Source organism: Manacus vitellinus, unplaced genomic scaffold (genome assembly GCF_001715985.3).
Source record: "Manacus vitellinus isolate BGI_N305 unplaced genomic scaffold, ASM171598v3 scaffold_22_pilon, whole genome shotgun sequence".
Taxonomy (NCBI): domain Eukaryota; kingdom Metazoa; phylum Chordata; class Aves; order Passeriformes; family Pipridae; genus Manacus; species Manacus vitellinus.
Window position 1 is genome coordinate 7,238,001 of NW_021939632.1, and position 24,835 is coordinate 7,262,835.

Below are 24,835 nucleotides of genomic sequence, written 5' to 3' on the forward strand. Positions count from 1 at the left end.
AAAAAGCAATGTTGATATTAATTCTGAAGAACCCTTTTTATGCTCATAAAAAATATAGCAAGTCTTCAGTAGGATTTAATAAATAATAAACAGACAGCAGTCTAGTGGATGGAGGTGATGAATAACCAAAAGGAAGAGACTAAATACAATATTTGTGTATAATTAAAACACTGAGCTACTGCTGGTTGATTTGATTAATGGCACCTTCTTAATTATAAAGTGTCTTTACTTATAATTTAAAACTACAGCAGAATGTCTCTTGCTCATCCAGAAGCATGAGACAGTGGAAAGATGAAGTATTTTATTATCTTTCTTGCATAAAGATGAGTTCTAATATAAGGCAAGCACTGTAATGCCAAAGTGTATGGGAGGTTAAGGAATCTACAGGTTAGAATTCACAGCCAGTAGATGGCACTCATTTTATTTAATTCCATTCTACAAAACTAGAGCATACTTGCTTTCTCTCCTGCAATTATTTTATTTTTTAAGATAGAAAGAAACTTTTGCTGAAGGAAAATAAAGTTTCAGATAAAATATTTAAAGATTTAGTCTCAGGTTGCTTATTAAAAGGAGGAAGAAGAGAGGTTCTTAGTGCTTTACAATTTCCAAAACTAAACTTTTTAATTGCAAAACCAGGCAAGGAAATGAACAAGAAGACAAGGTTAGAAATAAAATTAAAAAATGGTACAGAACTTCATTTCAATTTAAATTAAATGTTTCTGGTAGACCCACAATGACATATCTCTTTTTGTTTTGCTAAAAATCACTCTCTATAAATAATTTTAAGTTAATAAAAACCAGTTTACCCCCTTACAACTTTTTCAGCCAGCAGATCTATTGCAAACCAGTGTAATTGTTTGAACTGCAGAAATGTCACTTCTCATTTAGACTGGAAGTTCTCCTCATCTACTCTCCATGTCAAACTGTACTGACAGACCCAGTCACAGCAAGAGTGCCATGCCTTTGATGGTGACAAAACTTCAGTTGTTTCCTGTCTCAAGTTCAGCCAGAACTGCTACAAGAGCAATCCTTACCACTATATTTGTAGAAGGACAATTGCAATTCTGACTTTTATTCTAGAAGCCAACAACTAGACAAGGAAAATCGTAAGTTCATCAATAAGTAAGCACTTTCCAGTCACACCCTGTTGACATCTCTAGAATTATTCACAGTTCTATAGAACTACACATTCACAGTTTCTGTAGGGTCCATCAGCTGGACCAGTGTGTCTTTTTTGTTTCACTGTTCTTTTTTGCTTATACTCAGGAGTGCCTTAACACATCGTTGGTACCACAAACGGTGAGGGTTATTTGCAGGGTATGTGCTATTTTAAGCTACTATGCCTAAAGGCAGAAGGAAAGGGACATAACCTAATTTTAGGCTTCAGGGCCCCAGGCTGGTTTAAACTTATCTGGAAAGGGGGAGAACTGGAAGCTTGGCAGCTCCGGACACAGCCCATGAACAATGAGCAGAACCAATGTAGACAACCAAGCTGCCACATCGTTTTCTACAACGCGATGGGCTTTTGGTGGGTTTTCTCTAAATTTAATTACGTGTTAAATAAATATTAATCTATTTACTAAACTTCTTGATTAAGGAAAAAATAAAATATTAACAGAATGAAGCATAACAAATTTGAAATAACATCTGCCTTCAGATCTCAATAAGCTCACTCCAATACAGTGGATGAGAATGACAGAGAGAGAGAAAGAAAACTAATTAGTCCAGTGTTAGAAGAATTATTCTTTTTTTTTTGCAAGCAAAATGTATGAATGAAATAATCTGTTTTATAGCTACGACATTGGTTAGCCTTTAATCTCTGCTGCCTAAATAGACTGATCAGGCAGACTGATAGACTGCCTGTTTGGTGGAGTTCTAATAGAAAATCATGGCTGGGCTTCGCGAACAAAGATTTGGGGAGGGCTCTACCCATGTTTGTTGCAAGCACGTTGGTGGCTAAAAAGGCCAATACGAGACAGGTATGTCTCTTGCAAAAGGCACAGCAGAAAGACTCTTTAGGTGGTATATTCTGCAAGGCACAATTCTTTCTACATTGTCTTTTCTCCTCGAGAGTGATCCTGCGTGTGTTCTCAAAGGCATCAGCAGCGTTATAGATGGTGTGTCTCCAGAGCTCCCGATTGGAGGCCAGAGTAGACCAGTTATGTTGATCAATATGACCAGGGCTGAGATGCTGTTTCAGGGAGTCCTTGTATCTTCTCTTTGGGGCTCCTCTCATGCAGCAGCCGGTGGCAAGTTCACCATAAAGCAGGATCTTAGGGAGGCAGTGGTCCTTCATCCTGGAGACGTGCCCTGCCCAGCGCAGCTGTGTTCTCAGCAACATGGCCTCAATACTTGTGACTGCTGCTTGTTCTAGAAAATACCATTTTGCAAAAGGAGACTGTGAAATGAGTCTTTTTGTAATGCAGCCAAAAAGACCTGGATTTTTATGGTGCAATCAAATTTACTCTGTCTACCTCTGATACAAAAGTGACCTCTAATAAAACTGAGTTTATGTCCCCGCTGTATAGGTGCTTGGGAGGATGCTATCACGTTGCTTTTTTTCCCCACTTCTAGCAGAGTACGGATTGAATTGAAAATTGAGAAAGGCCCAAAGACTTAACTTTGCTGTAATTGACAGCATTTTCAATTAATATATGTGTAGGGTTTAAAAGAAACATGCCTAGCTGAAATCTAGATTCAAAGACACACAAACTTTGAGACTGAAAGATCTGAACCTCTGACTGTTATACATATAATGCAGTAAAGCAGAAATCAACATTCCTTTTTTTTTGGAATTATCTCCCAGTCTAGAGTGGAAATGCACAATGTTGAGCAAACAAATAATGCTGAAATAGATGTAAAAGGTCAAGTATGGGTTGAACAATGCAGAGCTTAGGAATGCAAAGCCTCCACCACTCATTATTTCCATCCTAACCAAAGCTGGAGATGATAGTGAGTCTTCTGGTCAGGCTCCTCAGAGATTTTTTTGTAACTTGTCTAAGTTACCCACACCTCCTTCTTCTACCTGAAATACACTAAAATGGCAATGGCATCTGGACTGTCACAGGAGTCAGAGAAACAGCAATCAAAGGGCCTGTGTTTCCTACAAATACACAAAGGTCTTGAACACCATGAAACAGGTCATGAGTTTGCTGTGGATGCACACCACCCAGCTAGGCATGCACCCACCTGGGTAGTCCAGTTTTTCCAGCCTGGAAAGCATTGAGGACTTTAGGTTGGTGTGGTAGGTAAGACTCAGCCTCACTAGAGGTGACACATTTGGGTGATGATTAATATTTAAGCAGTTCAGTAAATTAATACTTTGGTCTTTTGAGTCTTTACAAAAGGCAACAGGACAATTTAAAAAGTCACCTATTATTTATTAACTATTTGATCACAGAAGCAGTGTAGGTTTTCAGCAGTGTGTGTAAAACACAATGCTATTTCTGCCCATCATTTCCTTTATTTCTAGGAGGACTGTACCTCTATTTTGATAAAAGTGAGCAAGAATTTTGCTGCCTCTCTGAGGGAACTTAGTCGGGTGTTTCTGTCTTGCACAGTATGAAATAATGCTGAAATGCCCAAAGTACTTCTAAAAACTTATCTCCCAGATGATTTGCCCAATGGTAGTCTGTGTTACCACTACTGAACTGCTATAAACTTGACTGTCTTGAAACAAGTTTCCTAAATATAGAGCAGAAGCCATCACAACTACTCAACCTTCATATACCATGACTTTGGGCAGATGGGTGCCAGAAGCCAGGCAGGGCTTTAACAGAAGAGCATTAGAAAAGGGTTGTCGTAGCAATATTTGGGATTACTTTTTGCTAGTGTCACGTGGGAAACAATTATTGATTACTGAAGGTTTTGTAAACAAACCTGCATATTGTCACTGTGGGTGGCATATTAATTATTAAGTAAACAAGAGAAAATAAATGTGTGCACAGTGTTGTTATTACAAGCCATAGGAACCATTTATCATGGTGCCGTATGAAATCAAACTGAACAGAAGTGATAATTGAATACCTTGGTTAATATCATTCCTCTGGCAGAGGATCCCTGGGAAGCATGATCATTAATTGATTGCCTTGTATGATTAAAAATGAAGAAATAAACCTCAGCATTATTTTACATACTTCAGTTCATGTATCAATTAATTTGTATCAGGAATGGTTCTTGGTCCAAACAAATAAAATACATCTTGAGATTTGAATATTATATTTAGGGGTTTTTTCATAGCAAAATATTTTCTTTGTTCTAGAGAGCACCAGTACCCAACACAAGATGTTGCCATAGTTTTCATCAATCCTGATTTTTATCATGGGGCTTGCAACCTGCAACAAATTTTTTAGAGCTCATTTGCAAGAACCATATTCTTATCAGACAACTTCAACTTTTAATAAAAGGTGAAAATGCATTCTACTTCTCATAACTTTGGCTACCTGCAAAATGTCAACCTGAAACATTCAGTAGCAAAGAAAAACAGGAAATTAAGTTTTAGTGTTGTGAATGGTGAAGACAAGTCCTGATTGCTGAACATATGTCAGTGTGCTCTTACTTCCTACTGTCATGATGCTGTGAATAAAATGGAAAAGTAATAATAAAAATAGAGTAGCAAATTCTCTCTCTTTCTTCTAATACATCAAGACTAAAAAAAATTATGTGATTTATCTAATATCTCTCAGATAGTCTGTGTCACAGACCAGAAATAAACCCAACTTCTTTGTCACAAGACTGCTCCCCTTTTCAGGTCAGCATTAGCAAGTGCTGAGTAATGCAAATTAATAGAGATTGTCAAAGAGATTAGGAATCCAGCATCCAAAGAAAGGCTCAGACCAGAGCTGCTCAAACAGTATTGCCAATAGATGAAGACAAATGCAGAGGCAGTAGTTGCTGTTCAATAATTTAATCTCAAACTGTTTTGCCGTTTCAGAAATAACATTTCAAGATTGCATTATGAAGTAAAAAATATGACTCAATAATTGTAAACCACATGAAAACTTTTCAAACAGAACTTGCATTTGCAGACATTAGAGTGAGATTATCTTAACATTTCAATAGCCCTCCATCAGCCTAGATGATCATTGAAATAGAAATCTTAATGAGTCAGCTAACATGCAATGACAAGCTGTCTCCTTGATAATGTTTAAAAAGGATCTATTTATTCTTCAGACTCTGTGGGAGGATGGGATAAGTTCAACGGAGAAGAAATGGGTATAAAGACCCTGCATCTCAAATTTAGCGTAGTTGCCCAGTGCTATTGTAACCACAAATTCAGGGTGTGTTACTGCAATTGATCACAATTTATGAGCATGGGAAAAGGGCTTTTTTCCTTCAAAGTTGCAGGGAAAAATATTAGAGAAAAATTGATTCCAGAAATCTTGCAAAGCTCATCAGGTCAGGAAACAGAAATAACATCACATGGTATTTCAGAATAATTTCTCATAATCAATAAAGGAAAGCCAGATTTTTTTCACAGTCTTAAATATTTCTTTCTTCTTGAATCAAGGCCTGAATCACACTATTGTTGTGCTGTCAGGGACTACATCTTCCCTGTCTCTGAGTTCCTGGTGAGTTTTTCACTAGACACCATGGTCTTTTCCCTCAGATCCCTGTTTAATTCTTTGGACATAATGGTGTTTTGACCAATGTCATACTACCTTCTTTCTCTGTTTCTGTAATTTTGGTCCTTTATTAACCCCAGAGGAATCCTACTTTGAAAAACTCGTAAACCCCAAGCAGTCAGACAGATGTCTACTCAGTGAGCACCTGTTCCTTCCGCTGTTATTCATGACTCCCTATGCTGGATTACTTTTCTTTCTGCTGTAGAATTTTCCTGTCCTTGCTCAAAATGCTGGCACAGTTCAACTCCTTAAGACTTTTCTTGTAGAAGTCAGAAGAGTTAATTGCTCTCTCATGTCTCCCCAGTGTATGGCTTGAGGATTTCTTCTTGCTTTTCCACTGAAAAAGATGTCTCTGCCATCTCTCTTCCTCTTTGGTCTCCTGTACTTTCTTTCTGCTCTAAGATCCTCCATTTATGAGTCATTCTTCCTGACATTATTTATCCTGAATTGCCTTGACTCAAGAAACCATATGTACTAATTATTTACTTGTCCTAGTTAACTTTTTTCTATTGAAGAAATATATATATTTTAGGGTTACTTCATACTGCTGAAATGCTTAGAAATTAGAGGAATTCCGCAAACAGAAAAGGAAGAAAATTCTCTAGATCATCAAAGTTATTTTAAACAAAAATGTTTATTGTATATATCTGATAAATTTCTATATAGTGGATTCTGTAAAAATATTTATGTGCATAAGCATTTAAGTGGCTTACTGGACTGCAGGCCTGCTGCAGCAGATGCACTCTTCTGGAAATTAGTCCTACAGCTCTAGATACCACCTTAAAAACACCCATACTCATGTTTCCAGAAGAGTTCTACTACTTCAGAAGAGTTCTCTACTTCTTTTTCTCAGAAATTTTGTTTTCAGCGGAGCTCCACTTGCAGATAAACCATTGAAAATCGATTAAATGCAGGCAAGTAGGGTAAGTTCTATATATTTGCATGCAAGACAAGAAGTTCTAGGTTATCAATTATTTTTGTTTCAGAATAAAAATGGTCTAGATGTATCAGCAGGCTATCATTTAAGAACTTTGAGTCTAGATCTCAGATTTTGAGGAAGAGGAGAAGAGGGTGCATTGAAGAAAGGGAAAAGTTTACCTAAACCAAGTCTTACATTTCAAAAGACTGTTCTGAGAATATAGGCTGCATTCCTCATCCCAAAGACATTCTCGGAGAGAAAGGAGGCCATTCTAACAATGTACTTTCATTTAGCTCTATACAAAATCTGACCCAAAATCTTTGAAAACAAACTCACTACAAGATTAATTAAGTCTTTTTAAGGGACTCAAAATGGTCATCATTACACTCATTACAAAGGTCAGCCAAGTTTTATTAACTCCTATGTCAAATTTACCCTGTAGCAAACTTAGAACCTTTATTATGCTGATCCAAAGAAAGTGAATTGCTGGCAATTAGCCAAAATGAAGTGAGAACTACTTACTTCCTCCATCATTTTAATACTTGCATTTTATTGCTGGTGTAAATAGGTTTATAACCTTCCATTATGAAGCACAGACATCTGCTCAGCTTAGCACTAAACATCTGGTTATTGCAACAAAGCATATAATTATATTTAATGGATGAGAAGTGTTTGATGGATTGCATCCAAGTATCTGAATAAGACAGTTATGCATAAAAACTATTTGCATGGCTTAGGTCGACAGACTAACAAGACACAGTAGAATATTATTTTGTCTGAGAGCTACATTGATTTTGACTGATAATTTGCATTGCAGAGGCTGCCAACATTTATTTTAGTTACAATCACAAATTCTTCTAATTTTCCTTAGGTAGCCATAAAATGTACAAATTTTTATTTGCTTTATCATCAGGTACAACCCACTAGCAAAAATTGCAAAATTCCTCTGTGTTATACTTTGACAGCAGGTCTTGTTTTTCAAACTTAGCATTAAATGTTGAAAGAAGGAGTCCCTCTACTGCTTACCTTCATATTCTATTGTTATAACCTAGAAGATGAATCTGTCAGGAAGCATTGCTTGCTCAGAAAAAATTGGACATTTTTCAGTTAATTGATGTGAGCAAGTAGCTCACCAAAGGCAATACAACAGATCATCTTAAAATGAGAACTATCATTCTAGAAACATTAGTTGTGAAATTCCTCCAGGATTACTTCTTTTCATTAAGAATCATGACACAAAAGTGGGAGTGCTCTAATTAAGTTGAAAATCAACATTAATAGAGGATGACCAGAATACTAGACAAGAAGAGCTGGATGACCTTGAAAATGATAGCAGAAAGAGGATAAAACTTAATTGTATAAACCTCAAGGTCACATTTTTGGAGACTGCTGACATTCTGTAGGCCACAAGCTCAGGAACTGGAAATCACAGAGAACAAGACAGACACTAGGAGTAGTGGACATTTCCAACTACATCAAAACTTCAGACATAATCCTGGTTGGTAATCAGGCAAATTTTTCCTGTTACGGACTGAAAAATATTAACAGCATGATTTGGGGAGTTTGGCTGGAAGGTTGTTTTCTGTTCTGGCCACTTGTACTCAAGGAATATAGGACTGAACATAAGCAGTTACAGACAACACTGATAGGTTGACTGGGGGTGTGGAGAGCTTATCTTGTCACATGTGGATAGAAAAGTTTGTCCTTTTTGCACTAATATAAGACAATCTGGGAGATTCTAGAGCTGATGACTATAAATACATCATGGGGAGAAAATAAATCTCCAAAGAGAAAGAAGAGCTAAAGGAGATATTTAAATTGAGTGATAATTTGGGATCATTAATACATTGACAGAAGCTTGCTTTGAATAAATTAAAATTGTAAATTAGAAGATTTTTCCTACCCACTAGGTTAGTAAGATGGTAGTACTGACTTCTAGGGTAAACAATCTTAAGACAGACACTAATAAATTTTAAGAGAATTATATGACCTTGCTCTCTACAATAACATGGGCTGGATTCAGTGGCAGATGTCTTTGTCAGCCACGTCTTTTGTCCCAGTGAAAGCAATAATGAATGGAAGTGCATTACTCCTGAATCACCACAGCACTATTACCTCCAACCACTGCTTGGTTATTGACATTGCAGAGATAAATTGAGTAATTCAATGAGGGTGTTTGGCAAACATCTGTTGAAAACTGCATGTCACTTTTTAATAATACAGTGCTTTATATGTTAGATGTTTTTGTACTAGAGGTAAAGAAAAACATTGTGAACACTTTTCCAAAGGGTAGGATTATAAATGTGATTTGCCTTGTGAGATCAATTGAATGACTGACTTATCCCATGATACTGTAGCCTGTTTGTCTGGAAATAACTTCAGCAAATGGTGTCAGTCACAACCAGGTACAGGGACTTGCTGAAATTAATTCTTTTCCGTTTTTTCCTCCAAGACAGGGTAGCTACTTGCTGCCCTTTATTCAGCACTCATTCTCAGGCTGCATTAGTTCATATTTTATAGATGAAGGAAAAAACAAAACAAGCTCCAAACCCACAAACATTCAAGAAATAATTCTTGTGTAACATGTTTTCCTTCAGAAATGTTAATTTATCCAGATAGATAAAAACATTAGGTGGGAATATATCCGTGTTGATAAGAATTTCTTCCAAAAAAACCAACTAAACCAAACAAACCAAGATAAAACCAAGTGAAGCCCCTACCAAAACTTGTCATACTTAAAATGTTGTATCAAAAATGGATTTGTAAAAATTTATTTAGCCCTGAACTAACATTTTCCTCCCTAATAAATTTCAATATCTGAATCTTACTTGGATCAAAATATAGTTTCTAAATCACATAATTGACTGCCCCATTAAAATTCCAGTTCCCTCATATCACCAATTAAAACATAAACCACAGTGTACACAAGTTCAGATGTTCATGGAAAATTCCTGATCTGCTACAAAGACGTGAAGTCCCGGATCTCCCATTCCAATTTAGAAAACTTTTTTTTTCTCATTAAGATTTGCACATGATAAATGAACAAGCAATCACTTTATTTTGGTGACTCACAATTATTTTCTCTCATAGTTGATATAATACAGCTAATATTTAGTGACTGGATTTTGCAGTAACACCCACTGTGGACAGAATATTTGAAATACAGGGCAAAGTTTTACTTAACTGTCTGAGCTGAATAAGGAACCACCTGCCCTTGCTTGAAAATAACAAGCACATCTCGCTGTTATGAAGTCATGAATTTCATAGGTCTATCCTATTTTCTCAGGCAAACCACACTATTTTTTTTAAGATCATGTAAACAACATGTGCTCATGACTACTGCTCTTTGGCAGTCTTTTCAGTAAGAAATATAGCTTGAAGAACTGTGATGTGTAATAAAACCCAGTATTAAACAGTTAAAAGTTTAGAGTTGGCCAAAATTTCTTGTTTTTGTACTTCTGTACAAAATTAGCAGGTTCAGTCGTTGGTTGATTAGTCTGGAAGCTGCCATGTTTCTACAGGCAAATCTCTGATGATTAAAACATTTTGGCCAATTGTCTTGATAATTGTTTGTACCAAAGCTTGAGTCATAAGCCCACATTCCCAACAAAAGAGTCATTTACTAATCTTTACAAGTAGAGGGAAAAAAAGGTTACTAAAAGAAAACAAAAACACCATAGCTGAGGCATAGGAGAGCTGTTGTTATAAGACATTTTCAACTGAGGTAACCCAGGGCTACTCCCATACCACACTGAAAATTACAGTTCATTCCTGACTTTGTTTGCATGTTCAAGACCTTAATGAAGTGGAGGGATGCCAAGGTGAGGAGATGTGAACAGTTTGTATTTCCATCCTGACTCTGTCACAGTTTCCTTCTGTCACCCAGTAAATGACATGGTTGCTTTGTGTTACTGTTCCTACCTCTGTAAAAACAGGATAATGGCAATTCATATTTTCCATCTCTGTAGCAATCCAGGGCATACCTATCTTGAGTCTAGGGCTGTCTTCCACTGTCTTTTTGGTAAGGCACACAGTACAAAACCATTTCCACATGTTTGATGCTTTTTGATACTGAAATGATACAGATTATATGTTCATCATTTTCCTGGAGTTCCATTTCTTTATTTGGTTTGGAATTAGGTGCTTATAAATAAACAATTTTTCAAAAAGTGCTTTAAAATACCTGCCCATGGCAGTGTGCTTGAAACTAGATGATCTTTAACATTCCTCCCAACCCAAACCATTCTATGATTCTGTGGAATATTTTTAGTCATTTAGCACAGCAAATTAATTCTAAAGAGCTGTTACTGTCAGTCTACTCTTCTTTAGAGTAAGAATGCAAAATAATAATTGCTTGTCTACTTTTGTCTTTTGATCTGATTATGCCATGAAATATATTGTTAATGCATTACATTTAAATGTTTCCATGTTTGCCTGTATTTTATGTGTTTATTAAAAAGAAAAAAATGAAAATTTGCATAAATTCAGGTTTCTGATTAAGCCTGCAATCCTCCCAGTGCTCAGTATTTGCACTTGGCTATATCTCCAAAGGGATAGGACTGCCAGTACTCATTTTTTTCTCAACTCACATCCAAGTTCATTTCCTAACAGAGACACCAGCTTCACATGGCCAATTCTTGGTGTGTTTTTGTTTGTGGTAGCCAGTTTCACCATATGCTGCTAAAGATAAGTGGCTTACCTATACCCTGTACATAATTTTACTTTTATTTGTGTACCAGCTACCCAACTAGCTAGGCAAAGTTTTTCTATCACCTCTTGCATCTAAGCATCTTTTAACTACGGACCTTGCATTGCACCATCTTTCTAATAATGTTGTATGCCAAGACAGCACTTAAAGTAATGGTAGCAAATCACACAAGTACACAGGCTGAACAAACAGTTGTGCTACAGTCCTGTTGGAAATGAAAATTAAATCATTTGCATGGATGACATTTTAGTAGCTGTTTAATACAATAATCACACTGATTGACACCTATATCAGAGGGGAACAATCTTTTAAGGGTCTAATGCAATTTTGGTGAAGTAAAAACATTCAACTCTTAAATGAGTTTTACTGAAGTCATCATATAAGGAATTAGAACTATCTTGATACAGAGCCATTAGACCAAAATTAAGTCAAATTCTGAATTCTATTCTGATTGTGATATGTCTTTTGGCAAGTGATTTCAGTCCAGATAACTCAGCAAATGTATTTGTACCATTGTCTTCACAGTCCCACTTGTTTACCTATTTTCACACAAGTTTACTAAAAAGTCATGTTTGGCAGTTGCTGAAGCCACAGAAGGATGCAGAAGGTTTAACATGTTAGATTCAACAGAAAATGGACACTCTAATGAGTGAAGAGAGTAGCACATCCTCCAGATAAAAAACAAGTATTGAGAGATTCTCCATCCCTAGGATCAGGACCCACCATAAGGAAAGATACAAAAAAGTCTTATTGATTCAGCATCAGGGTGTCTTTAGCCAGAATCCAGTACTGAATGCATGTGAGCTCCTAGTAGAGAATAAGAACAAGGTAAGGATATATGATACTTCCTTCCTCAAACTTCCCCCAACCTCCAATTATTTTATCTCAGGATTTTCTGACTCCATGCTGTATGTCTACTTCCTCAAAAGTTATCTCTTCTAAACTCTTATTCAGACTTAAATTCAGACAAATTTTTTGCATCTGCAGCACTCCTTAGCAAGAGTATTGGAAGAAATGAACAGGCGTCAGGCACGAGATGAGAAAGAACAGTAGAAATGCACTAAACGGCATCCACTACGCAAGGCTTTGAACAACTATCTTAAAATATGACCATTTCCGGAACTGTTCCATCAGAGACACCTCTTTTTTGGTAATAATGCTTCAGCCCTTCAGAAAACAACCAGCCTATTAATTAAATTCAAAAATTAATGTTATATACATACCAATACCAGTCTAGGACACTGTGATATGTATTTTAGTAACAATAAAGGGAATAGACTGAGAATTTCTAAGTGTTTTATTTGGTAAACTAGAGGTCTTCCTGAGAGTAACTGACCCTTGCAACACCCCATCAATGACTAGGGCAGATTTGCCTTAACTCAGCTTTCTAAAATGTTGTTCATCTAAACAGGACTTAATTCCAGGCATTTCAATGATCTGTGTTGTAGCAGAGGTCATACTACACAATAATACCTTCTATAGGCCTGTGACTTTTTCAGATGCAGCCCTTGCATATTTACTGAGAACACAGGGACCCTTTTTTTAAAAACAGAACAGGGTGTTATGCTGTGGAACGGACCTGCCTTAGCAGATGTTACAGATCCATTGTTATAAAAACTTCAACAATTGAAACCAGCTTGTTTTTAGACAAGTGTTTTTCTGCTTCAGATAAAATAAATGAGTGTAAGGGAAGAGGAAAGTGCATCTCTCTCTCTCTGTCTACAGGTCTATGCCTGTGCAAGAGCTTCCTTTCAGAATAGTTAAGATATCAATATTTATTTCCTGTAATGAGTAGGTTTGTATTCACTTCTATAATTTCAGTAAAAGCTAGAAATAAGCTTATCTGTGATACTCTGTAGCCATGTATAAGGTCGTGAACCTTTTAAGAACTTTGCAAAGAGAATCATGTATGATACATGGCAGCGTATGTCCTTTCTTCAGCCGGGTGAATCAAATGATTGTATAAGTTGCAGGACTGGGTGTAGGCAGTGGTGATAACAATCCTTACTTCCCTTCAGACACAAAAGGAGCTCCCAGCATATTTCAGTTAAATGAGAGATCTGAACCCTAACTCTTGAATACCCTGAGCATATGGGAAAGGAAAATCTATACTGGAAAGAGTATTTACACTTTGCAAACTGATTCATCTCTACCATGCAAAAAAATCAGTGGCCAAGCACAGATCATGCTTTGGGTGACAGACCACCTTGTGTAACCTTTGATTCAGCTCTGCATACAATGTACAAGACAGTGTATCCTGTCTGTATGTAAAGCAGTTTAAATTCCAGGTGTCCTATGCTCAGCCATTTGCTCTTATGGCAAATTTTAAAAAGTTCTGTCTGAAAAGTACCCCACTTTACAATGACTATGTTCTCACGTTGCAAAAGCAAACGAGCTATATGATGGTAAGAGTACGGCAAAAAGAAAACAGAGAGGTTTTACTTCTGTGTTCATATTCTTAGATCAGTGCTTGTTTGCCCTAAGATATTCTTAAACCTGTGTCTGAACAGGGATTTGCAGCTACATACTGTACGTGTGAGATAAGTTTGGAAGGGCTGGAAGCAGTCAAAGGTAATGGAGCACAATAAATGGAGTACGGAAAAATGTGACTAAGGGTTCACAAGCAAAGCCATATGTCCTGTAAAACAGCACTTCTCACACAATTCAGACAAAGTTTGACACACACCCCTTTGCACTCTCTATGGGAAAAAATTAAAATCCTTACAGCCAGGGCCCAAATCACTTTCTCTGTGAGACACAGCTGTCTCATTCCAAAAGCTCACACAGCTGCCTGTGTGTTATCTGCAGAAATATTCCTGTGGAAGTGCTCCATGTTCCACACCAGTAACTGCACAGCTCCTTTCAATCCTTCCACTGGCTTTGAGTTTTGTTTAATTGAGGCAGTGTCTCCCAAAATTATTAGAGCAGCACAAGAAGAATACATCTAAGCTGTGGAACCCTGAAATCAAGTGCAAAGGGAAGTGTATGTGTATGTGTGCATGGAGGGGGTAACAGAATTCATCTTTAAAAAAGGGAAAATATTTAAAAATGCAACACACTAAGTGTAATGTCACCTGTCTACCTGAGTTGCCTACTTCTCTCAGGGCCACAACTTCATTGAGCAGCTGTTTTCCCTTTATAAAAGGAGACCATCCTAAAAAAAGGAATTCTCTGCAGAAGCAGCATTAGGTGAAGCTTGCTTCCCATCAATGCGTGTGATAGACCAAACATCCAGTCATGTTGCAAAGGTTTTTTGTAGTGAGCAAATATGTATGTGTTTGCATGTGTGAAGGATGAGTGAAGACTCATATTCTGACTTAATTGATTTTCTACCTGAATATAAATATTTTATGCTACCAGATGGACTCTACCAGTTAACCATAAGCTGAAAGCAGATTGGGGCTCCCTTTGCTCTATTTGGTGCCTTTGCAATTGAATTTCTTTAATTAAGTAGAAAACCAAACTACTTCAGAACAAACTAAAACCTTAGCCGTAGTTATATCAAAGATGGAAGACCTGCTTTTAGTGATCCCCAGGTCTCCATGTCCAACATCTAAAGAAGAAAGAATAAATGTATCATCATCACTAAATTAATTGAATATTTTTCCCCAACCACTATTTTCAGGATAATGAATTTCATTTTCAGGAAATCAGAATGACTGGTTCCACAGTAAAAAGCTCAGATAATAAGGACCAAGGCATATGCAGAGGGGGCAGAGAAGCCTCAGGCCCAAATTCTCTGTAAGGGTATTGTATACATTGGGAGATGCCTCATAAAAAATTGAATGTGAAGCATGAAACTTCTCAGGAGACAATCATGGCTGGAAGGAACATGCTTGGGGAAAATACAAGTGGAGATCAAGAGATAGGAAGGGACTGAAGTGTAGGGATCTTTGCTACGGGAGACATAGGCTATACTAGTGTAAAGATGAGAGATGCCTTTTCATTTTGAACTAGAACTTACCTGCACTTGACAAAAGAGTCATTTTGAGGATTGTTTTGTCCTAAAAGAACACAAAACCATGAAGAGAAACACTTGGATGAGTGACAAAGTAGCTTATAAGAACAGAAAGATTTAAGAATGAGAGGTGATGAAGAAAGTAGCAGATAAGAGTCATTATTCTTCTAGCTCCCTGGACACCTGAAGTTGGGAAATTCACAGTTTGAAAATCATTTTATTCATTGCAGGCTATCATCATCTCAAAAGCTGATAAACATGGCAATAAGTACAGTCTATTCTTGAATGAGCATATAAATTTGCAGCTTATTAAGAGACTAATTGAACTCCAACATTAATTACTCAACTGGTAAGACTAGGTTTTATAACTTATCACAAGAACACATATATTGGGGCTGTCCATGCAAGACTAGCAGGAGAGAAGTATTACACCAAAAAGGAAAGTGGCATGTCTAATCACAGAATCATAGAATATGTTGAGTTGGAAGGGATCTACAAGGATTATGGAATCCAACCATTAGCCCTGCACAGGACCATCCCCAAGAGTCACTCTCTGTCCCAGAGAGCATTGTTCAAATGCTTCTTGAACTCTGTCAGGCTTGATGCTGCGACCACTTCCCTGGGGAGCCTGTTCCAGCACCCAACCACCCTGTGGGTGAAGAACCTTTTTCTAATATCCAACCTAAACCTCCCGTGACACAACTTCAGGCCATTCCCTTGGGTCCTGTCACTGGTCACCACAGAGAAGAGATCAGTGCCTGCCCCCCATGCCCCCCTCATGAGTAAGTTGTAACTGCAATGAAGTCTCCTCTCAGTTCCCTCTTCTCCAGGCTGAACAGACCAAGTGACCTCAACTTTTGGCACACCATCCTATCGTTCATCACTGGTGAGCCTCGTTTTGTCTATTCCCTCTTCCAAGATAGTTTAAAGCTCTATCAATGAGCCCTGCTAGCTCCTGTGCTAAACCTCTTTTTCCCCTCTAATATTGGTGCATCCCGTCAGGTGTCAGTAGACCAGGTGTCGAGTAGATCATCCCATGGTCAAAAACCCCAAAATTTTGCCTATTACACCAACTCAGAGCCACTCGTTGACCTGATGGATCTGCCTATTCCTATCAATATTATTCTTCATTACTGGAAGTATTGAGGAAATCACTACCTGTGCTTCTGAAGTCTCTTTTGACAGCCCTTGGACTTCTCTTTGCTATTTTGTCTCTGCCAGTTTGAAAAATGCAACTTCACATGGTAATCCTTTTAATAAATTCTCTCTAAAATTTTAGAAAACCTTGTACTTTGAAATAAATTGAAATGAGGTAAAACTATACCATAAAGTAAGTATCAATGTTTTCTCGTTAAAAGAGAAGAACATACTGTGTAAGGTTCCCCAGGAGTCTCACAGCCTGAGTTATGAAGAACTTGGATGATGGAATGAAGAATATATATATTACATCTGCAGACAATGTCATGCTGGAACAGATGGGAATTTGAGCCATCTCATGTCCCACAGAGAGTCTGAGGAAAATGAGTTAATTTCACCCCATATTAGATCATTCAGACAAAAAGCAAACTATGTCCATCTGGAACTGTAGTGATAGGACAAGGGGGAATGGTTTCAAACTGAAAGAGGGTAGGTTTAGTTTAGATGTTAGGAAGAAGTTCTTTGCTGAGAGGATGGTGAGGCACTGGAACAGGTTGCCCAGAGAAGCTGTGGTTGCCTCACACCTGACAGTGTTCAAGATCAGGTTCAATGGGGCTTTGAGCACCCTGGTGTAGTGGGAGGTGTCCCTGCCCATGGCAAGGGGGTTGGAACTAGATGATTTTTAAGGTCTTTTGCAGCACAAACCATTCTACAATTCTATGAGTCAGTGTTAAGAGGTGGAGATTGCCAGTGGCTTTTTCTTGTCTCTAATAATACTGTGCTAACTTGGAAACTCCTTGCATGATGCAAGCTTGCTTTGAAAATTATTTATTTTAATATGTCTATTTCACTGAAGGGAAAAATATTTGTTTTGTTTTGTTTTTTATAGGACACTAAGATTTTAATTGTATTAACCAAAAGCCATAATCTTAGCTATTGAATAAACAAGGACAACTATTGAAAATATTGGTATATAATAAAAAGCATTTTCATATGAAGGGAGAAATAAACCATCAGCTTACTTTTCACTATCATCAAGTAATTATTTTTTCCAAACCCTGTGTTTTATTAAAAAGTATATGACTGACAGATGAAAAGAGAACAAACAATATTCTGTGTTTCTTTTTCTCCAAAGAGAATAAAAAATTGGTGTGAACCCATTGTCTAAAATTAGGATGGCCACTTATAAAATAATATTTTATGAGAGTACAGTTTCTGTTTCCCTTTGTTTAACTTGATTAAAAAAATGAGCCTTCTCTAAGTCACACTTAAGAGTGATTTCTTTCAAATCAGTGAGATTACTGACAGCACATTTCATTGATTCCTTCTATTCATTAGGTTTAGGCCTGATGAGCGAAGAGGAAACTTTAACTTGCCAGGAACTCCTGGTTCTTTTCATTCCTTTTGCTGAACACAAAAAGTGTTTTATCAGTTTTTTTTTTTTTAACTTAGTACCACAATTGAGATCCCTGAGTAAGGGCAACTGAGTGCAACTACACTGTGCTGTGACAGTTCTGAAGTCCTGGCTGCTGGATGCACAGCTTGACCATGTCCCAGCTGCATGCAGTGACAAAATCCCATATGCCTAATTCCCTGGATTCCCCTAGAAGGACATCCCAACATAAGCACAAACAGAATCAGGGGTCCAGGGACAAAGACTACCCAAGCTGCAGCACAGACAGAGTCACAGTGCTCCCATTACTGCCCTCTCTCTGACACTGTCTGGGATCCAGAACCACTGAAGCACCACCACAGAGCTCCAGACAAGAAGGTGATGTGCATCCTCACCACTCTGAAACACCACCAAGGAACACCCATCAGCATAAACATGACCAAAATATCCATGACCTTGTAAGGAAGTTCCTGTGGGCATAGTCTTTTACTCTGAGTTTGTACTCCGCAGAGGCCACAGGATCAGGTCTGAAAACTTTGTTTATGTTGCTCAATGTGGTGTCCAAACGTTCAGTACTTGCCAGGAATGCTCTCTGCAAACAGCTCTCGAGCCTTCACATAGTGACTTTCTGAACTTTTTCTTGTATTTCCTTTCATTTTTCTTTGAAGTGCAATTTACATCACAGGAAGCAGTGGAAAGCTGAGAATTCACAGATCCCACAGATTTAATGTTAGTTTGCTTAGGAAAAGGATGGAGCAAAAATTGCCTAAAAACCAAATAAGCACTTTGAGATTAATAAATATTAATAGCTAAGCTTTGTGCTTATAGAGCAGCTTCCATCTGGAGGTCTTGCCTGGCTTCATAAATATTAACAGTCCAGTTCTATCAAAATCTATCAGAATATTTCCACTGGGAGTCTGTGAAAATGGGTTATTAGGATTTTTTGGTGATTATCATTTTTTACCACTTCTTTTGACTCAGTAATCCTGTTCCTCCTTGGATTTTGTCAGGCATTGGAGCATGTGGTCTCAACAGGCCTCCATTGGAACATGTCTCCTTGATTTGGGAACTTAATTATCCCTGAGAGATACTTTTTTCAAGACATGGTGTTTCCTTATGTGTTTGTTTTTCCATTTCTCTACAAGCATGACACAAAGCTGGTAAAAAAACTGTTGTCATCAGGAACAAAAACATCTCCCTCAGATGGAAGTACAGGCTTCTCCTGAAAACGGGATTCAAAGCCCTTGTTTTATTTCTTGAAGTCCCTAACTATTAACTATTAACTAACTATTAACTATTAACTATTTCTCGGTCCTGTGTGCTACAGAAGGGGTCTGATCAGAAGCAGCGTTAGCATGAACAGGGATCTGATCTTCATTAAATGACAGCTCAAAATGAGAAGATAGAAGGTGGTGCAAAACCTGGCAAATCACTTTTGTCAAAATTGGTTTTTGGTTTTTGAGGGATTTTTTTTCTTGATTTCGCCCTGTGGCAGCTCTTCCATGAAGGGTCAAAACCCTGCACTTCAAGTTGGTTGGACGTGCACCTCTGGGAGAGTCACAAGATCCTGGATGATTCCAGGACATCACCAGAGGCAGAACTTCTGCTTCCCATGACGCAGATTGACATTTGAGTTGTGAAGTCAGTAGAAGCTCAGAGTTACCACCTCACATAGAAATTTGGCCAGTCCAATCACATTTGTTTTTCCATTAAGATACATTTTATTTGCTCATGAAGTTTATTATCTTGTTTTATTGTGTCTTGTCTTTTTTCTTGCTTCCTCAAATAGTAATTAGTTGAATAATTTCTCTCAGGGTATCTCTCCACAGACACAACCACTTCTCTAGACTGTGACACACTGCTGGACGTTTTTCTGGTTTTTCAGTTTCTAATGGAAAGCATCTGGTTTTAAAATATTTTTTTAAGACTTTTGAGTTTTTTGGTACTAATTTTAAACAGTTCGGTCCTTTCATGCTTGATTTACTTTATAGAAAAACAAATATTTGAGACTGGATGTTAACAGGGAAGACTGTGAGACTGTTTTCCCTTCTCCCACTTCCTTCATCTCTAAATGAACAAACACATGGTCAAGTAACGAGTTCATAGGATGACTTGGCAGTTATTTTGGAAGAGAAGGCAATAACGAACAAAGCAGCATATTGGTTAAAAAGGTCATACAAATCATGACTTGTGCTTTCAGATAGGAATCTAAGAGTCAACCTTGAGTCAATCTAAGAGTCAACACCAAAAAAAGTGTTGTGAAGTAGACTGATGTGCCATGCTTTTAAAACAGAAAACCTCAAAGAAATTTAATAAAAATCTTTTTAAAAAGTAATTCTACAACACAAAAGCCAGAATGCTAGTATTGTCTGAAAGGTATCCCAGTCTGGAATGTGGATCAGAAGCCAATATCTTTGCTAGTAGGGAGAGAATATGAGAATAATTTCAGTTGCCTTGTACTCAGTGCTTTGTGTTTTGGTTTTGTCCTGAATTAATTGTTTTGTAAGTGAGCTGTTGAAGTAAATTGTCTTTAAATGACACAAAAAATTAATTGTAAAGGAGAAACATTAGGTTCAGGCCTTTCCTTCTTATACCTGAAAGCCCTGATTATCTTGTAGAAAAACACACATACAATATAAATGCTGCAGCATCTTTGTTTACTTAGGGAATTTGCAGATTGACTCTGTATAAAATCAATCCATTCTCAGCTAATACTCCAGCTGAGCCCAGGGGGTGAGATTATATTATAACTTTGTACAGTGCCTTCTGTGGCTGAGGCTTACCTTCAAAATCTAAGCATTTTACCATCAACCATCTATCAGGAGGGATTCTAATACTTTAGGAAGTGGTAGCTAAAACCAAGCCACCCGTGGCTCCCAAAACAGTGACCTAAAGCACATAATGTGTACAGAGGGGTTAAAGGATCTGTGCTTGTTTAGTCAAGCAAAAAATGAGACTAAGATTCTTGCTGGCGGTGGCTGCTGTCTGCTCTTACGATACCTGTGCTGTGTCCTTTGAAGCAGGGGAACAGCAGCACAAACACACTGGGACCAGGGGCCAATTGCTCATGTAAGTGTCAGAGGTCCAGAGTCACAGACAACACAACTGAGCCAACTTAACCTCTTTGTTCCTTCTGCTGGCTGAAACTGCCAACACTAATTCACCCCACAGAGCAATCAGAGCAAGGAGTTCACTGCACATAGACCAGCCATCATCTGCCAGGTACAAGCAGAGCTTGATTCCTCCTGCCTGACCTGACTCGTTTCCTAGATGTGAAAGAACCAGCACTTCACTGACTCCTCAGTGGGCGAGACAGTCCAGCCTTACAATCCTGCCTAGAAATATAAAAAGCTTTAAAATAACACACTTCTTTTAACTGCTTATGATTTGACCTCAGATAGTGATAACATGAAAAGAGAGGTAACCTTACATGAAAGTAAACAGCCTGAACTTTCTGAAAAGAGAATTCAGTGTTGAAATTTCACTGTCAAGTTTCATACCACAAAAAAACAGTTTATATACCTCCTTCTGCTCTTAGAAAAGCATTCTCCTCATACTTCCCAGATGTCCTGGTGATTTGGTAGGGATTCCTCCTCAAGGATCACTTTTTTCCTTTTTTTCTTTCTTCTTTTCCTTTATTTTTTATTTCATAAGAAAGAAAAGAAAACGCAAATCAACTGAAAGGTTTTTCAAACTCCAGGACCTCTCCTTTAGTCCCCCACTGGGACATTTATACTTGCATTCCTCCCTGGACTTTTTCCTTCACCTAGAAAGGTTCATTTTAGCCACCATATTCTGTCCCAAAGCATGGATTTCCAGCATTTTTACCAAAGCAGGACTACCATCAGCCACTGGCATAGGGGTATGCTTTACTCCCAGTCAGGGTTACAAAGAGCAGAGTGTTTGGCCTTGAATATTTAGACAGAAAATGCTCCCAGGCAAGGGAAGAAGCAAAAGAGAGAGTGCCAGGACCAGGCCTTTGCTGGAATTTATTTTTCTTCCTGTAACATAATTCCTTGAGACCAGGGCTTGTGGTGTTTGATGTTTTGCATCCTCTTCCTCCACTGAGTCAGATCTGACTCAGTTCTATAGACATAAAAATTACAATCTCCCCTCACAAGTCTTTGTGTTGAGTCACCCACCCACCAAGTGCTTAGAGGTGCACCACAGGCTACCTGAAAGCCTCCAATGTAATACAGAGATAAGTTTATCTTTCTGTTTCTGGCCTTTTGGCTGTGAAGGATATCTTACACTACAATATAGTGTCAGAGGGACGTGCTCCTCCCAGCGCATCTCTAACTTATGAGATGACAGTCTTTGACACACAGGCTGAGGGCTTAAGCAATCTCTTTTCCCTCACTGGTGACCAGAGCTTTTGTTCTTTATGCTGTTTACAGGTATTGCCTTATCTTGAATCCATAAAGCAGACTCTTTGTGTTGTATCTGGGAGCGCTGGAGATGAGTAGATGTTTATCTGAGCCTTCCTCTTTCAGGATGCCTTAGTTCAAAGATAGGGAAAGGATGCTAGACCTTTTGTTTGTTTTCTACTGTGAAGAAAACCCAGGCTCTGGGAGGGGTTGAGCAAGTTTAAACAAGAAATAAGAAGACTTGAAGAAATGCAAGGAGTTCTTTCTTTTTTCTTGAAAATAAGAAATCAGGAAAAGAAAGAAGCAGAGCAGGGTGAAAAGGAAAAGAGTAAACAGTTATCATGGGCAATGGAGAGATGTAATGAACAAGGCCAAATCCAGGGATAGAGAAAAGGAAAAAGAAATAGATTTCTAAATTGAAATAACAGTTCTAAATTCTGAAAACCATTATCTCTTTCTGAAGGGAAATATTTAAACAGCAAACAAAAGACAAAAATATGTCATGTCTCCCGTAGAATGTCTTCCAGCTGATTCATATATCAACAGCTGTACAGGTCTGCATCAGTAGAGGGCTGCTGTCCTATGCAAGTAGGCTTCTGGCTGTGCAGGAAGCCCAGTGCATCCCTAGGAAGGTGAGATAACTACCCACGTTCTCAGTCTGGGGTTTTGGCCCTGATACAGGCTGGCCTCCAAGAGCTGCATAAGGAAGAAACTGGGATGACAAAATGGTAAGGACATTTTTGGCTTTTTGTCTAGCTGGTTACCAGGCATTGCTGTATCCTTCCTCTTGCTCTTCCTGGATATCAGGAGCCAAGCACTGGCTGCCAAACTCTCCTTCCTGCCTCAGTGATTGCAAAGCTACTCTCAGTGAAATATAAGAGAGGAAGAAGCCAGTGCAAGTGTTAGGGATCCCAGGACATTGTCCTGACCCCTTCCCTTCCTTTCCCATGGAGATGATTCCAGCTGCTGTTAGTGTTTTAGCTGCGGGGTCTTTGTGTTTGGGCCTCACCATGATAAAAATTAGGTCTTTCAGAACAAGTACAAAGAAAAGAGAAGGGGAAAATAGTAATACTACTAATAATAGCAATAATAATAATGATTTGAAATATATTGTAGGGTACAGAATGATTCCAAGATTAGACAGCAGGACATTAAAAAAAAGGGCAGGAAAATATTCTGATGTGCTTTTAAATGCCAAGGCCTAAGATAATCAGAATTTTTCTGTGGGACTTTTGCTATCTTTCTACTTTGGTTGCACCTTGTTTTCTTCTCAATGCAAATAAAAACCCCAGAGCTCCTGCTGAGATCGAAAGATTCTTCAAACTAAATGCTGATATGATTTTCCTCACCTCCCAGAGACACATTTTAGTTTTGAACACAATTTGTAAGTGTTTGCAGTTTCGCCCCCCAAACCCCAGAAGAAACTAATGCAAGCTACGACCTGGAATGAGAAACACCCACTTCTAAACTAAGGCTTTAAAATATGAGTACTTATAAAGAAACATAGGATTTGTGTTATTCACATTATTAAGACTTGAAACATAACTGGAAAATCTAATCTAGTATGCCACCCTGCCTTGCAACGTTGAAGTCCATCAAACCAAATTAATTAACCAAGTGGAATTAATTAATTCCTTTTGATACTACCCAGTTTGAGAATAAGCATTTGGGCTTGTTTTTAAATCTACAAACAGGCAGCTGGGAGAAATTATTTCTTTTAAATAAAAATGCAAATGAAAAAATGCACATACTGAAAAGAGTTTTTTTTTCTGTCTTGATTTAAGACCACTTAGGTTTCCTACTCATGTTATAATTTTTCCTATTACCATCATTTTCTCCCTTTACCATTCTAGATGTTGGGATAGAATATAAAACATAAAAAGAGCAACTTTATATGTATTTGCATATTTGTGATCCTTTCTGCACTAAGGCATCTTTTCTGTAGGCCAGGGGCCTAAACCATCATTTTTTTTCTCTCAACATTTTATTACTGGTCATGTTTACTACGGTAAAGATTTCAGTCTCCCCTGAAATCTTTTCAATTGCTTCACATCTTTTCTATAGTGCTCTTGATTTTTCCTTTCTCTCTCTGGCATCTCATACATTCTATTTTTATGCTATGTCATTCCAGGTTTTTCCCAACCATGTCATCAGCATACCAGAATTAGTTCGAATTCTTATCTTTTTCTCCAGTATCTTTTCAAGTGCAAACCCTAGCTAACATTTCTAGACCACATTCAGACCACCTACTGCAGCACCTAATGTAGAGTTAGTCTACGTTATTATATCTACTGCCAAAAAGCAACAACAAATATAAACACAGATAGTGAGAGTTACATCACAGAGGAGATGCACATCACCTAACTTATAAAGTCTTCAGAGTTAGCATCCTGAGGTAGGTAGGATCCTAAGGTAGGTAGTCTAGACTACCTTTATAGAGAGTGGACAGAAATAGGAATTTCTCAGTTGCTATTTGTCAGAGCCTAAACTGCATGTTTAAAAAGGACTGGATGAATCATGGCTTGGAAACACCTAATGCTTTCCCTTAGTCATAAAATTAATCAGCATGATCTGTATATCCATCAGTATTGCACATATCACAACCTAGAAAAAAAGAATCTCAGTAGAAAGAGTGGAGCTGACATATCTAGGCAACCCACAAACAGAATAAAAAGCTACATACAAGTTGTTGTTACAGAAACAGAACCTTTTAGGTTGAAAAAGACCTT